The 13,825-nt window shown below is 44.0% G+C and overlaps 1 protein-coding gene, 1 long non-coding RNA gene and 2 other non-coding genes across 6 annotated transcripts in view; 1 reads left to right on the top strand and 3 right to left on the bottom strand.

Annotated features, from left to right (window-relative positions):
- Nucleotides 1–6,669, bottom strand: part of ninl (ninein-like) — a 58,422-nt gene extending 51,753 nt beyond the window's left edge. For all 3 annotated transcript variants that reach the window (XM_072709805.1, XM_072709808.1, XM_072709806.1), the window contains exon 1: nt 6,557–6,669. The gene's annotated coding sequence lies outside the window, so the exon portion shown is untranslated. The remainder of the gene's footprint in view (nt 1–6,556) is intronic.
- On the bottom strand, nt 755–918 carry LOC140588429 (U1 spliceosomal RNA). Its single transcript, XR_011989757.1, has one exon. It is a non-coding gene; the product is annotated as a U1 spliceosomal RNA (small nuclear RNA).
- On the bottom strand, nt 4,432–4,622 carry LOC140588432 (U2 spliceosomal RNA). Its single transcript, XR_011989760.1, has one exon. It is a non-coding gene; the product is annotated as a U2 spliceosomal RNA (small nuclear RNA).
- Nucleotides 6,670–7,855: 1,186 nt separating the features above from the next.
- Nucleotides 7,856–12,550, top strand: LOC111839273 (uncharacterized). Its single transcript, XR_002837066.2, has 2 exons — nt 7,856–8,674; nt 11,228–12,550. It is a non-coding gene; the product is annotated as an uncharacterized lncRNA (long non-coding RNA).
- The last annotated feature ends 1,275 nt before the right edge of the window (nt 12,551–13,825 follow it).

Here is a 13,825-nt window from a genome sequence, read left to right as displayed (position 1 = left end):
GGTGTCATCTGCAAATTCTCCAGTTTACTGTATATATTGGTGTCTATATTTCAGCAAGATTTAAACTGAAATAGACGCGAAAAGTACGCTGCGTCGCTGACGATGCACTCCAGCCCAGAGGGCTAACGTCAGGAATAATTTATCACTTGATATCAAAACAGCGTAGGCAGTAGAATGGTTGGTCACTTTAACTACTCAGCTGGCCTATTCCCGCTTACAGTCTGTCCAATATCAGTTGGAACACCAATAAAACGGTTCCAATAAGATGCAAGTAAAAGGTCATTTTATTTCTAATTTATTTGAATGTAGACATTTTTTTAAAATGAACAATACAGGCCATTTTTTAAACCACATCTCTCTTTCATAGCTGCTTGGGCTTATAAACAAAGGTTTGCTTAGTTATTGCCTATTTTATTTAAAATAGCTGCAGCTAAATTAAATTAATGTATCATAAATGCTCAAGTATTATTTACTACTATTACAATATCACCCATTATCATTCTTTATTATTAATGATTAAGTATTAAAAATATGAGTAAAAATGAACCTTTTAAAGGTGCTGTTTAGAACCCTCTTTTTTTAAAAAATCAGAGAACCTTTAGGGTTCTTTTAATTGAATCCTCTAAAATAGTTCTATATAGAACCTTGAGTGTGCCATATATGTACCAAACTATGGAACCCCTCTGCAGAGAGAACAGAGTGAAACAGCACCCCCATAGTGTGACACAATCATATCTCTTGTTGTACCAGTGATCAGGGGAGAGCGCGAACGCAGTCCCCCACTACCAGAAATTATGCAGTCGAGATTCCCACATTTGGGGAATTCGCAGGGGTCAGCACAGCCGGAGTGCAATGGTTGAGCCTCGCCCTGGGTGAACCACCTTCTTGATCATGGTATCTCCCCTGCCAGGTAAGTATGAGTTGCTCTCGCTTTCAGATGGCACGCCACTCTACAGCAAGTGTGTTTAGTTCGCGGTTTTCCTTTCGTATGGACAGATCTCAGCCTATAGTGATTCTGAACAAGTATTCCTCAAAAGTACTTTTGCTTTGCTGTATCTGCTGCCGTGTGAGCTGTATCGTTTTCATTTTGCATGTTGTCACCCACTTCAGATGTCCCAGAATGCCTTGCACTTCCATAATTTGTGGAACCATCCAATCAAACAGGAAGAGGGCTCTACAATGTTACCAGAAGTAAAAGGCTGAGGGACATTAGGGCACGGAACATGAAAAAACCACATTCAACTCTGGCTTGAAAATGTATTAAATTAATATACTTTAATCATACCTTTTTCACAATATCAGACTATTAAACGCTGAACACAGCCATGCAAGATACTTCAGAAAACACATCTGTGGTTAACTGTATACCGCAGTGCAAATGTAGTTTTTGACCCCTTGATAATCTCACTTTGCTCCTTGAAGTATGGATTGTCCATATTTATGATGGTTTGTCCATACTTAGTATGCTCCACCAGCGGTGTGGGTCGGATTCCCTCCCCCAGCATGCTCTTTGTTCCATCATGCCAGCTCTTCCTTTAAGAGGATGACAGTTTTCCCTTTTGCTTTATCGGGGTCCCCACGATAAAAATTGCTGTTGAAATCCAAGCAGTTTCCAAACTCTGCTTTTCAGGTTATGACGAGTTAGTGCATCACCACATTCTTCTGATTCACACATTATTTCACTAGCTAACTTGCTGGATAATTTCAGCCATTCTGGTTCTCTGTAATTCATGGAAGTCTGCCCCTAGTGGCAGATCCCTTAATCTACAATGTGACAGAGGCCATTAGGCAAAACAATGTTAGATGACGTAGGATTGTGTTATATTATTTTGTGATATTACTGGCTTTATTATTTCTTGACACAGAAATGCCAGCTTGTGTGGCCGCCAGTAATCAAACTGATGATAGTAATGGTAATTAGGAAAGCACCTAGTCCTCACTCCCAATTGAGACCAAACGGCAAGGGCCTATCCTATGCAAATTACCTAACAAAGACTGAGCAGTCAGGCTGTCAGGGTAAGATGATCAACGAAGAGTTGTTCATCGCCACTGTCCTGTTCTTGACCTTTCATCTTGTGGTTCCAGCCCGGCTGTGATCATACATGGCCTATTGTCTTGGGCCCTGTTCACACCTGGTATTAACATGCGTCCTCGGTGATCTGATCACAAGTGGACAGCGCTAATTACAGGCGTGAATGCACCCAAAAAACGCATTGAAAGTGCATCAAGATCCGATCACACAAACCACATTCGGAGGTGGTCTGGGATGCATATGGCCACATTCTTATAGCAGTGTGAAAGCGAATGTATCCTGGGCCGCATCGACGGACCGCCTACTCACGTGGGCACAAGTACGTACGCATTGGACGAGTATTTGACGTATGGTTTATATCAGAGCGTATGTCTGTGCAGAATGGGCCACCGTGTAGTAAACTACATTGTCAATAGCGTCGCATCATCTTTCCTAAAACACCAAAAAATTGGTTTGAATCTACTGGCAAGTTGGTTCAGTATCGGACTGTCGGGGTCCATTCGCATGGAAATATGTTCAAAGTGTGCATCATTAATGTTTCGCACAAATTTGGAAAATCGTGTAAGTGACCTGCACCAGGTCCCAGAGAACAATAACCAGTGTTTCCCCTACCATTATATTAGGGGGACACCCCTCCCACCCCCCCTTGAAGGTCAAGTTAATTTTATTTAATTTTACTTTCTATATAGCGCCAGAACAACAGAAATCATTTTAGGTTACCTTTCCTATAGAACAGGTCTATACATTGTCCTTTAATCAAACAAACTAAATAATAACGTAAGGTTTCTTATTTACACAACAGCTTGTCATTTTTGTCTCTACACGGTCTCGCATTTTACAATTCTCCTCTGTTCTTTGTATCGTGCATGGAGTTCCTCCCCGATGACAGGTGAGCACACTCCCACCAGCGGACAGAGAGCGTGCGTCAGAAAATGTGGTGTCAACCACCTGAAAAGCAGACAAAAATATCTGCGTCTTTTTAATCGCTTCCAGGCCTTAATTGTCATAAAAAGAAATGTCGATGTTTAGTTCAGTTGTTATATTGACTGCTGTCATTAAAAGAAACACATGAACGCCATAAATCCTGTTGGTGTCATCCTGCCCCCCCCCCCCCCCCCAGCTGTAAACCGAGGGGAAACACCGATAATCATTTTCATTTAAGTTTAAATCACACCTCTATAAGTTTAAGTGAAATTTGTGTTAAGTCTTTGCTTTAAAAATACCTCAATATTACAACAAAATCACATTTTGAATTCTGAAAATTTCTCAATAATATGATGCCCTAGTGCATGCTTTGTTAATCTCTTGACAGGCCATTCAGATGTATCTGTTCCTCAGACCAAATCACAATAAAGCTTGGCTCTCTTCATGTGTCCCTGAATCCCTTATTACTTTAATATGTTTCACTTAGATTCGGAAAACAGTGATAAACTAACTTTTCTTTCAAGACGGCAGTTGTATTGTCAGAGGCAGTATATTGGCATAACCAAACCAACAAGGAAAGCATTTGCAAATCCTGCCTCAAAGTGGCCCAGTTGGTTTAGCACATTAGGCACTGATACTTGACCAGAAGTAATTGTAAAAGGGAAATGACCAAAAATATGGCATCTGCTGCAGTGGAGGAGCACCCCAGATGTATCTGCAGTCTGTCCAAAACAGCAGAGGTCACAACCCCTAGGGTGTGGGATACCAGTCCATTACAAGGCACACAGACAGCAGAGGCAGAAAACAATACCATTCCCAGGACATGAGATTCTCTCCTGTAGCTTGGAGAACACTGCTGAATTCTAGCAATGCCAACTGGCGCTGATGCTGATTTAACTGTACCAGACTATTTCTGCTGCAGGCCCCTGCACACACTTTTCTGACAACGAGGTCATGCTTGCGCGTTACACTTCTTTGTTTTCACGAAGATCACTGGAGCCATCTTGTGGCTGAATTGTGGAATAACATGTAATGTCAGACAAACCATTAAACCCTCTTACTGAACTTTTAAGAAACAGTATCACTTGCATATTTAATTACATTAGACATCAGAACAGGAAACGGCGCTTTACAAACCGGAATGTTAAGTGCCGCATAAAACTAAACAACAATTTTAAACAAAACTTCACACAAATTCAACAACAGAAAACTACAAAACTACTCACATTCAAAACTAAGTCTAAAAGGTTATACCGTTTAACACACATAATATAAATCACTAACAAGAAATACAAAACTCACTCATTAACAATAAAAGCAAACACTTAAAACATTAAATTTAAGCACACTGTCCCTGCTGTAAAGTCCCCAGTTAAACAGAGCTGTAGTCAAACACTACAAACAAGCAGCACAGAAAGCAGCAAACACACATTCCTCCTTCCACAATCTACTTTTCAACCACAAGTTTCCCCGGTAGGGGGTGCACCGTTCCTGGAGATACTGCAATACCAGGTCGATGCGTGGAGTGGACGGAGCAAGCCCCTATTCCATCTCCCTGTTCCAAAAATCAATTTAATATATGGTCCCCAGATAGGGGACGTATCAGATATTAAACTGATAAGAACAGATACTACACTTGATCTTAGCCAAAAGGCCGAGAAGCGATACCCGCCGCCTCTCGAATAGACTCAGATGAACGTCCGACAAAAAAAGCCCCTTGACGGGAGTGTTGTGTACCAGCATTACGGAGTGACATAAACACCAAAACCAGCTCCAAATGCGCTCGTTTACACACAACTCAAATATTCAAATAGACAAGCCGGCCTTATCGAAAAGGCACCCCGATCCGGAGCACGCGTATCCCAGAATGCAACGCGGTTTCATAACCACTCTCTCACTCTAGCCACCAAACGTCATCATTTGGCAGCTAACTCCGAATACTCCGCAACCTTAAACGCTCTTTTAACAAAGCTGTTTTTAGCTTATCCAGTGGCTGTCTCTACGTAGACAAGTAACATACACGTAAATGCGTGTGCAGGCTTGTCTCGAATTTAAATCTCACGCCAGCCAGTAGACCAAGGTTGGCAACCCTGTCTATGGGATAGAAAGCTGGCCGCTGCCTTGCCTTAAAATATTGCTACTGCGTCTCTTCGGCGGACAGGAGAACGAGGCTGTGGCTGCAATGTGACAGACCTCGCCGAGGGTGAGGATCTGCGCCCCGTGAAAGTTATCAATTCTATGACCTTCAGTTCCCGCTGTCCCTCTCCGTTCACTGCAGAGAAAAATACACTTCTTCCCACTGCGTGGGGATTTCCTCACAGTGCCGGAGGTGGCCGACCCCCGCAGCCAAACTCTCACTACATGCACGCGCAGGACCGCCGACTCTCGCGCCTTCGCCGGCACGCAGGCTGCTCGAGCGACTCGCGATGTCACGCTCACTCTATGCAGACGCACGTGTTGCTAATGCCGATCGATCACGTGGCCCGTTCACATTCATCACAGTTTCTCTGCTTGAGCAAGGGTGAAAGGTTTGCTTTCAACTTTGGTAGGCACCTAATCAGCCCAATGACCCTGGAAACACACGACATTACAACCGTCCATACCCAAATCTACGCCCTTCTACTTCGGATAACTACCCGTGCAACAGAAGGAAACGTTCACTGGTGCTTCTTCAAAACACCCCTAAAACGTTACACACTTCCACCTGTTAACCCAATGAATCGAGCTTCTGTTAGACCACGCTACAGGCCGGTAGCTGGCCACCAAACACACCTAGAAGACGACGCAGATACGGTTAATAAACCGCTATCCATCCAAATGTATGTTTGTTTTTTTACATCATTACAAATAAACACGCAGTGTGTCAACTTACAACCGCTCTAACAATATGTTTCACTCTCCCGGTATCTAATCGCCACGGGGCCAACGGAAAGATGCCTGCTGTCGAACTGGTATTTTTATTGCTAAAATGCACCTTGTGACCATGAGAGTTAACATTTAAAATTTAAAAAACACAACACCAGCCCAGTTGCTCACCTAAGATCTTTGTCAGGAATGTGCAGATTTATAGCGAGTCACTTTCGCGGTCGGCGTCGCACGAGGCCCACAGGCTGCGCTTCGTCGACAAGGCCGCCATCGTTTGTTTGCACCAATTAGCTTCGAATTTAATTGCCAAGCTAAAAGTAGGAAACACTTGCGACTTTTAGTTTTTCCATACAGCTATAATTTCCAAACAAACTTATCTGGCTACCGAACCGTTTGGTTTGGGAAATTCATTTGACTTAGGCCTATTATCCATTTTCCACCCCTTCCCACTTTTAACAATTTCTTTTTTATTTGTCTTTATTTAATTGCCTAGGGAGTAATCAGATTTACATTTCGCTGCCAGTTGTATCTCTGTAACCGTGCATGTGACATATAAATCTTGGGTGAGGTTCCAGTACATTTGGTTTGCGCAGTTTGTCATTCTGTGGATTTCAAGTTTGCATCCTATCAACAAATGCAACAAGAAACAGCTCGACGACACATTTTTTTTTTATCGCTTGAAGAAAACATCTCAAAACAGCATCTTAACGAACAAAAAGACTCCTAAAATCTTACCTCTCTCGAAACGGCCATGCAGACACCGGCGCGCACCCGACAGCGGCCGCGGTCCAGTGTAACCTTCTGGCACCTGTGGGCGTTTCGCATTTCAGCGTGACTGACTGAGGCGATCAGAAGACATGGACTCATCCAACTGCTGTTCGCCAAATTAATCGAGCTTACAAAAGACACAAATGAGTCTAAAGCAGTCTGCAACCGTTTTTTGCTAAATATCCTACCGAGGACTAGTTTTTTCTTTATTTATCTTAAATGCATACGTTTTTGTTTACACATAGTTTTTCTTTTTACGGTACAAAGGTGTTGTGTGTGTATGAATGGAATATGTTTTGTATGTGTTTATGTAATGTTTGGACCTTTAGTCTGCTAAATACAATAAATATAGTTTCTTCTGTCAAATGCGCTGAATGTCAGTAGACGGTTATGTTTGGAATTTTAAAAACTTAAATCAATTTAATTACAAACAGTTTATTGCAAGGTCAAAGGGGGCGTCGTGGACAATCCAGCGACATCCCCTCACACAGGAAGGCAAATTGCTGGGCGTTACCTACTCTCAGGTGTAAGCATGCAACTATTATTTCAAGAATGACCTAGAAAAAGTGCATAAAATCCCAATTTCATTTTACTTAGGAAGAAATAAGGTTCCACGGATATGGGGGTCGTCGCTGGGGTGGGCTACGCGATTTACTATCGATTTATCAAGGTAGCGATTATTAAAATCATGCCGGTTAAGCAAACATGTTGCTACCAAGCTAAATATACAGTTATAGTGAATAAAACATAGCTAATGAGGGGTAAATGATTAAGTACGTCTGTATAGTTACTCATGTCTAATAACAAAACATATATGTAGTTACTAATGTCTAATAACAAAAATATATATGCAGCCATTAATCTTTAACAGAATAGCTTCTAAAAGCAGAAAGGGGAATTGAGACTGGGCCTGCATGATGGAAAGATCTCATCCATGCAGGCACGTATCATTAAGAATAGAGAATGTGCACAAAAACAGGAACTCATCATTTAACCGACGCTTATTTTAATCAAGTGCTAGACAAGAGGCGGGGGACATGAACCTGCTGGCTAAAGGGCTTGCTGGCAAACTAGAGTATAACGTCAGAACATTTATATTAAGACATATACCAGATGGGTAGAACAAAGGTCAGAGTGTGTTGTGGTCACGAACAGGGGAAAGTACCGAGGAGAAAGGGGGGGGGGGGGGGTTGACATCCCACAAGGCCTATAAAGGGGCAGAGCCGATACATGTAGTTTGAGCTTAACCTTCTTGCTGTACATGCTGTATGTATGTGAGATGGGTGCTCCCTGATTGCAATCAGAATAGACAATAAACTGGTGACTTGCAACTACTCCTCGAGTGTGCAGTGAATCTCTTCTCATCAACGGACCCGGCGGAGTTAGACTCCAACAATTTGGGGGCTCGTCCGGGATGAGCAAGAGATTCCCCAGAATCCAGTTCAAGTTGACGCAGCCTGCCTGGACACAGAAAAACTGCGGGCCCGACTAGAAGAGGTAAGCAGAGCCTGTTATGCCGAAATCTGCATATTGGAAATTTCAAATTGAGCGGTTTGAAGTGTCCAGCGGCCCGTCTGTAAATTCATACAGAGAGGAGACTGCGGGTACCAGACGTATGTAGCTTTGATGTATTATGTATAAGGAATAAGTGCATCTGGTATATGTAAAATAGGATTTTAGGAAACGGAGGGTTTGGAACCCTGCCGTAGGGTAGGACCTTTAGGAGCGGAGGGTACGAAACCCCCGCGTTGTCTTTGGTGTGGCAACCCCACTACTGGCTGACGAGCGGTAGAGAAGCTGGGTGAGAGTCCCGGAGAATTCAAGACCCCCGAAATCTAAATTGGCGTGAGGGAATAAGGTCCCCCTCTATAAAATGGGTTGGAGTCCCTGGGTCGAAGTCCCAAATGTACCGGGTTTGAGTCCCGAGACTAGGAGTCTCAAAGTACTACTTTGTATATTATTGTGCTGATTTGTGAGTGAATAACGCTGTGGGCTTTTCCTGTCTTGGGTGCTTATCACTCGCTCCCTGCTGGTTTGCCTGGAATCGAGCTTGTGAGGCGCGCCCTACTCAGGAGAGACTCAGCGGTAAGTGTGCATGCAGAATCATTGTTTGTAAAGTAGTTGTTTCATGTATTGGTGGTGTAAAATAGTAGGACATCCTCCTACAATAAAGAGGTGTAGTAACTGTGGTTGGGTGAACCCACACCCCGCGGCAATAGCGCTGCTAGGAGATAAAACTGAAGGGAAAATAAGGAAAAAACAAACAAAGAAGAAGAAGAAAAAGCATTACAAATACTAAGTAAAACATAATAATAATAATAGAATAGTAATAAAATAATACTAACATAGTTGCTCCAATTAACATGGATCACGAGTTTGATCGAGAATTAGATGACGGAGGATGGGCACCTCCAAAAAATACAGTTTGGAAGCCCCTAACAAGGCAGATTCAGGTAGTGAAGGAAGCAGTGGCAGGAGCAAGCCAGAAGAAAAATAGGGAAAAAGAGGTCACAGAGGCATGGAAGCGTATGTGCGAGGCGATCCGAAGTGCAGGATGCCAAGTGGAGGGCAAATGTTCTTTGGGAGCATTATTGTGGAAAAAGGAGAGAGAGCAGGCTAGTCTCAGGGACGAAGCAATACATAAAAGAGCGAGCGCGAATTGTTTGAGGAAAAGGAAGTGGAAGAAAGAGGTAGAAATGCATGAGAACGAAAGGAGAGAGTGGTCGAGATTGGCACTAATTTGGCAGGGGACAGATCACCTCCATGGAGAGGATACGAAGGACTGTAAAAGAAGCCCCCCCGAAAAAGACACACAGACAGGCAGTGAGGATCCTCCTCCGGCATATACAGGCGAGAGAGCGTGTCCAACAGCGCCTCCAGCACATATGTGCCCCATGATTAACGTCACAGGAGGAACCCTCCACATTCGCACACAAGGCACTCGAGAGGTCTCAGCCAGTGTGCGGTGTGGGAAAAGGGAGGAGGATTCGGAAGAGGGCTCAGACGTCGAGGCTGAGTCCTCCGGTCAGAGAAAGAAAGATAGGTCGGAATCGCAGGTCTGTGCACGGGCACTGCATCAGCCGGCGTTCAGTAACAGAGTGTTGAGGGAACAGGCAGAGGATTTCGGGGAGAATGGCTTGTTCAAACCCGCCACCCCAGGCAGAGGGTTAAACCTCAGTGGTCGGAAGCAAAAGACAGTAGAGGTGGTGGGACACATATTGGGGACGTGTGACGAGACGGAGGACTCGCTGTCTGAGGAATTTGGCTACGAGCGCGAGGAGGAGACACAGGCAGCAGGACTTAGTCAGGAATATATAGCTGGAGCACCAGGTCCGTCCAGTGGTGGATACGACCTGCGCTCCAAAGGGCCTAGACTGAACACATCCTTATTGCAAGGAGCAGGAGGCGGTAGGGAAAGATATAAACCTTTCTCAATAGGGGATGTGCAGGCTTTGGCAGACAAGCTGCCTCCTCCAGCAGAGGGGGGAGGACAGTGGCTGGATAAATTGGATCAACTCACTCAAGGTCTGAAGCTGGCCCTGGGGGATTTTCGGGCAGTGGCAGCCCGATGTATGACCAAGCACGCTTTACAGGATATAGAGGCCAGGGCAGGGGTTACCACGGTTGCAGATAGTGTGCGTCTGACAGGGGTGATAATGGATCTGGGTGACGCCATGCGAGAGATGTTCCCCACCCCTAGCGGAGCTGTGGTCCCTAAGTTTACATGGGACCCTAAGCTCCACCCCAGAGACTATTTAGATAAATGTAAAGAGGATTGGACCCGTCGCACTGGGTGCCATCCAGGACAGGTCGGGGTGCAGCGGGAATGGTTCAGGCGAGCAGTAATGGAGGGACTCCCAGAGGGAGTGAAGGGGGCTATATTGGGCAACCCAGATCTCCCGGGGGCAGAATCGCACGTGTGGGACAGACATATTGTCTATCACTTGCAGAGGGCACAGGAAGAAACACAGAAGGAAGAGGGCGACCTCAAAGACTTAGTCGCAGCTGCTGAAACTGCAGGTGGGCGAAGCGAGAAAAAAGGCTAATGAAAACAAAAAGACAGGGCAGTTTCCTATATGCACAAAGTCAGGGGAGGAAATCATCATAGATTACACAGACATGCTAATTCCAGTGAGAGGGTTCAGATATGTGTTGATGTGTGTGTATGCCTTCTCGGGTTGGCCGGAAGCGTGGCCCACAAAAAAGGAGGATGGGGCATCCGTCATAAAGTGTCTGATCAATCAGTATATACCGAGACATGGGTTTCCCACCAGGATTCGGTCAGATAATGGGACCCACTTTAAAAATGAAGACCTCCAGACAGTGGAGAAAGTGTTGGGATTGAGACATGCGTTTGGAACGGTCTATCATCCGCAGTCTCAGGGAAAGGTGGAGTGAATGAACCAAACAATAAAACAAAAATTGGCAAAAATCTGTGCACAGACTAAAATGAATTGGGTTGACGCTTTACCGCTGGCACTGATGTCAGTAAGGTGTTCTATAAACAGGGGGACCGGGTTCACTCCCTTTGAGCTCCAGACAGGCAGGCAGTTCCCAGGACCCCAGAGAGGGTTATCCTGGACCCCCGATGAAAAGGGGGAGCGAAATCCGAGGGCCTATTATGATGGTTCCAAACAGATCCAGGAAACGAGACCGGGGAACCAGCCACCCGAACCACACACGGCGGAGTGGGTCCTCCTGAAAGTCATCAAACGAAAGTGGTCAGAACCCAGGTGAACCGGCCCCTTCCGAGTGACGGAGAGGACGTCACACGCGGTTCGTCTAAAAGGCAAAGGTGACACGTGGTTCCACTGGAGCCAGTGTGCAGCTGCGGAGGAGCCAGGAAGAACCACTACAGAGATCCAGAAGGACCTCGGAGAAGACACGCAGAGCGTCAGTTCGGCTGAACCAGACGCAGCTCAGGTCTCTACAGAAGGGCAGAATAATCCCTTGACCTGAGCAGATCAGCAGGGTGATCTACCCCTCGCTGGTCAAAGAAGTCATCACCTCCTCCGTCCCAGATCAACAGGACCAGGATGCAGAGTTTCAAAATGAAAAGGGGAAGAGGGGGGAATTTCAACTTATCCATAATCTTTTAAATCTCTATTACTTATTGCTGGCCCAGGATATAAAGAGTTCATTTTTTTCTTAAAAACCGTTGCGGATGTGTGGTGAATGCAGATTTAATAATTTACCATTTCAAATAAAATGGTAAATACTCATGCAGAAACTGAAGGTTACTTTCATAAGAGATTAAATTTTATATTCATAGTAAATATTATATGTATTATTATATTCATAATACATGGTCTTTACAACTGGATGCATGCTTGTCATATTTTGCAAACATTCATTAGCGTACGTTATTTATTTGCGTCCGTCCCCTGCGAGAAATAAGTGAATGAATGCCGCGTGAACGCGCTTGTCACCAGTTAACAGAATCCCCACTTTAACAACACCGGCTCGCAGGATCTTCACTGCTGAGGACCCGAGTGGCTGGACCAGGCCAAGGGGACGCCCACATAACACCTGGCTGCAGCAGATAGATGGACACTTGGGTTGAAATTGATTGCATGTCGGCCCGGTGGGCTGCTACCCAGCGTGACCTTACCTGTTTAAACTTTAGACCTACAATAAACAGAAATCTTACAATTGTCAGCGCATTAAATAAATAACGATACATTACAGACTTACTCATGATGAATCTGACATTCAAAACTGATCCATACACCTTTCAGAATTATTTTCTGTCTTTCACAATGAGAAATCTCCGCTACAAAAAACCCATCAGATTATATCTCCAGTGCTTTCATCACAGCCGGAGCGGATTCTGCGCAAATGAAAGTGTGCTTCATCCTGGCTGGATTTAATTTGGCTTGACTGGGTGTGCAGTGAAAAATCCTGGGTGACATATTGTTGAAAAATTGTGAATCACAATAAAACAAATATTTTTCCAAATGACTATATTGCAACCATGTGTATGTTTTAAATTTTTAAATTGTAATTCTTGTAATCTTATTTGGTTTTATTCGGTCCTTTCGCTTTCTTAAATTCATGTATTCACTTTAAAAGTGCTGAACCGATACTGAAACGATACGTTTACGAATGTTTTAAAAAGATGTGTAATTAAAATTATTTTAAAAGTTTACATTTAGGTTGACAGTATAAGCGACATGTTCTACTACATTATTAATTTATACTTAGCTATGTTTTATTCACTATAACTGTATATTTAGCTTGGTAGCAACATGTTTGCTTAACCGGCATGATTTTAATAATCGCTACCTTGATAAATCGATAGTAAATCGCGTAGCCCACCCCAGCGACGACCCCCATATCCGTGGAACCTTATTTCTTCCTAAGTAAAATGAAATTGGGATTTTATGCACTTTTTCTAGGTCATTCTTGAAATAATAGTTGCATGCTTACACCTGAGAGTAGGTAACGCCCAGCAATTTGCCTTCCTGTGTGAGGGGATGTCGCTGGATTGTCCACGACGCCCCCTTTGACCTTGCAATAAACTGTTTGAATTAAATTGATTTAAGTTTTTAAAATTCCAAACATAACCGTCTACTGACATTCAGCGCATTTGACAGAAGAAACTATATTTATTGTATTTAGCAGACTAAAGGTCCAAACATTACATAAACACATACAAAACATATTCCATTCATACACACACAACACCTTTGTACCGTAAAAAGAAAAACTATGTGTAAACAAAAACGTATGCATTTAAGATAAATAAAGAAAAAACTAGTCCTCGGTAGGATATTTAGCAAAAAACGGTTGCAGACTGCTTTAGACTCATTTGTGTCTTTTGTAAGCTCGATTAATTTGGCGAACAGCAGTTGGATGAGTCCATGTCTTCTGATCGCCTCAGTCAGTCACGCTGAAATGCGAAACGCCCACAGGTGCCAGAAGGTTACACTGGACCGCGGCCGCTGTCGGGTGCGCGCCGGTGTCTGCATGGCCGTTTCGAGAGAGGTAAGATTTTAGGAGTCTTTTTGTTCGTTAAGATGCTGTTTTGAGATGTTTTCTTCAAGCGATAAAAAAAAAATGTGTCGTCGAGCTGTTTCTTGTTGCATTTGTTGATAGGATGCAAACTTGAAATCCACAGAATGACAAACTGCGCAAACCAAATGTACTGGAACCTCACCCAAGATTTATATGTCACATGCACGGTTACAGAGATACAACTGGCAGCGAAATGTAAATCTGATTACTCCCTAGGCA

This window comes from Paramormyrops kingsleyae, chromosome 3, assembly GCF_048594095.1.
Source record: "Paramormyrops kingsleyae isolate MSU_618 chromosome 3, PKINGS_0.4, whole genome shotgun sequence".
In the NCBI taxonomy this organism is placed as follows: domain Eukaryota; kingdom Metazoa; phylum Chordata; class Actinopteri; order Osteoglossiformes; family Mormyridae; genus Paramormyrops; species Paramormyrops kingsleyae.
The sequence above is the reverse complement of the archived record's forward strand: the minus strand, read 5'-3'. Positions and strand labels throughout refer to the sequence as shown.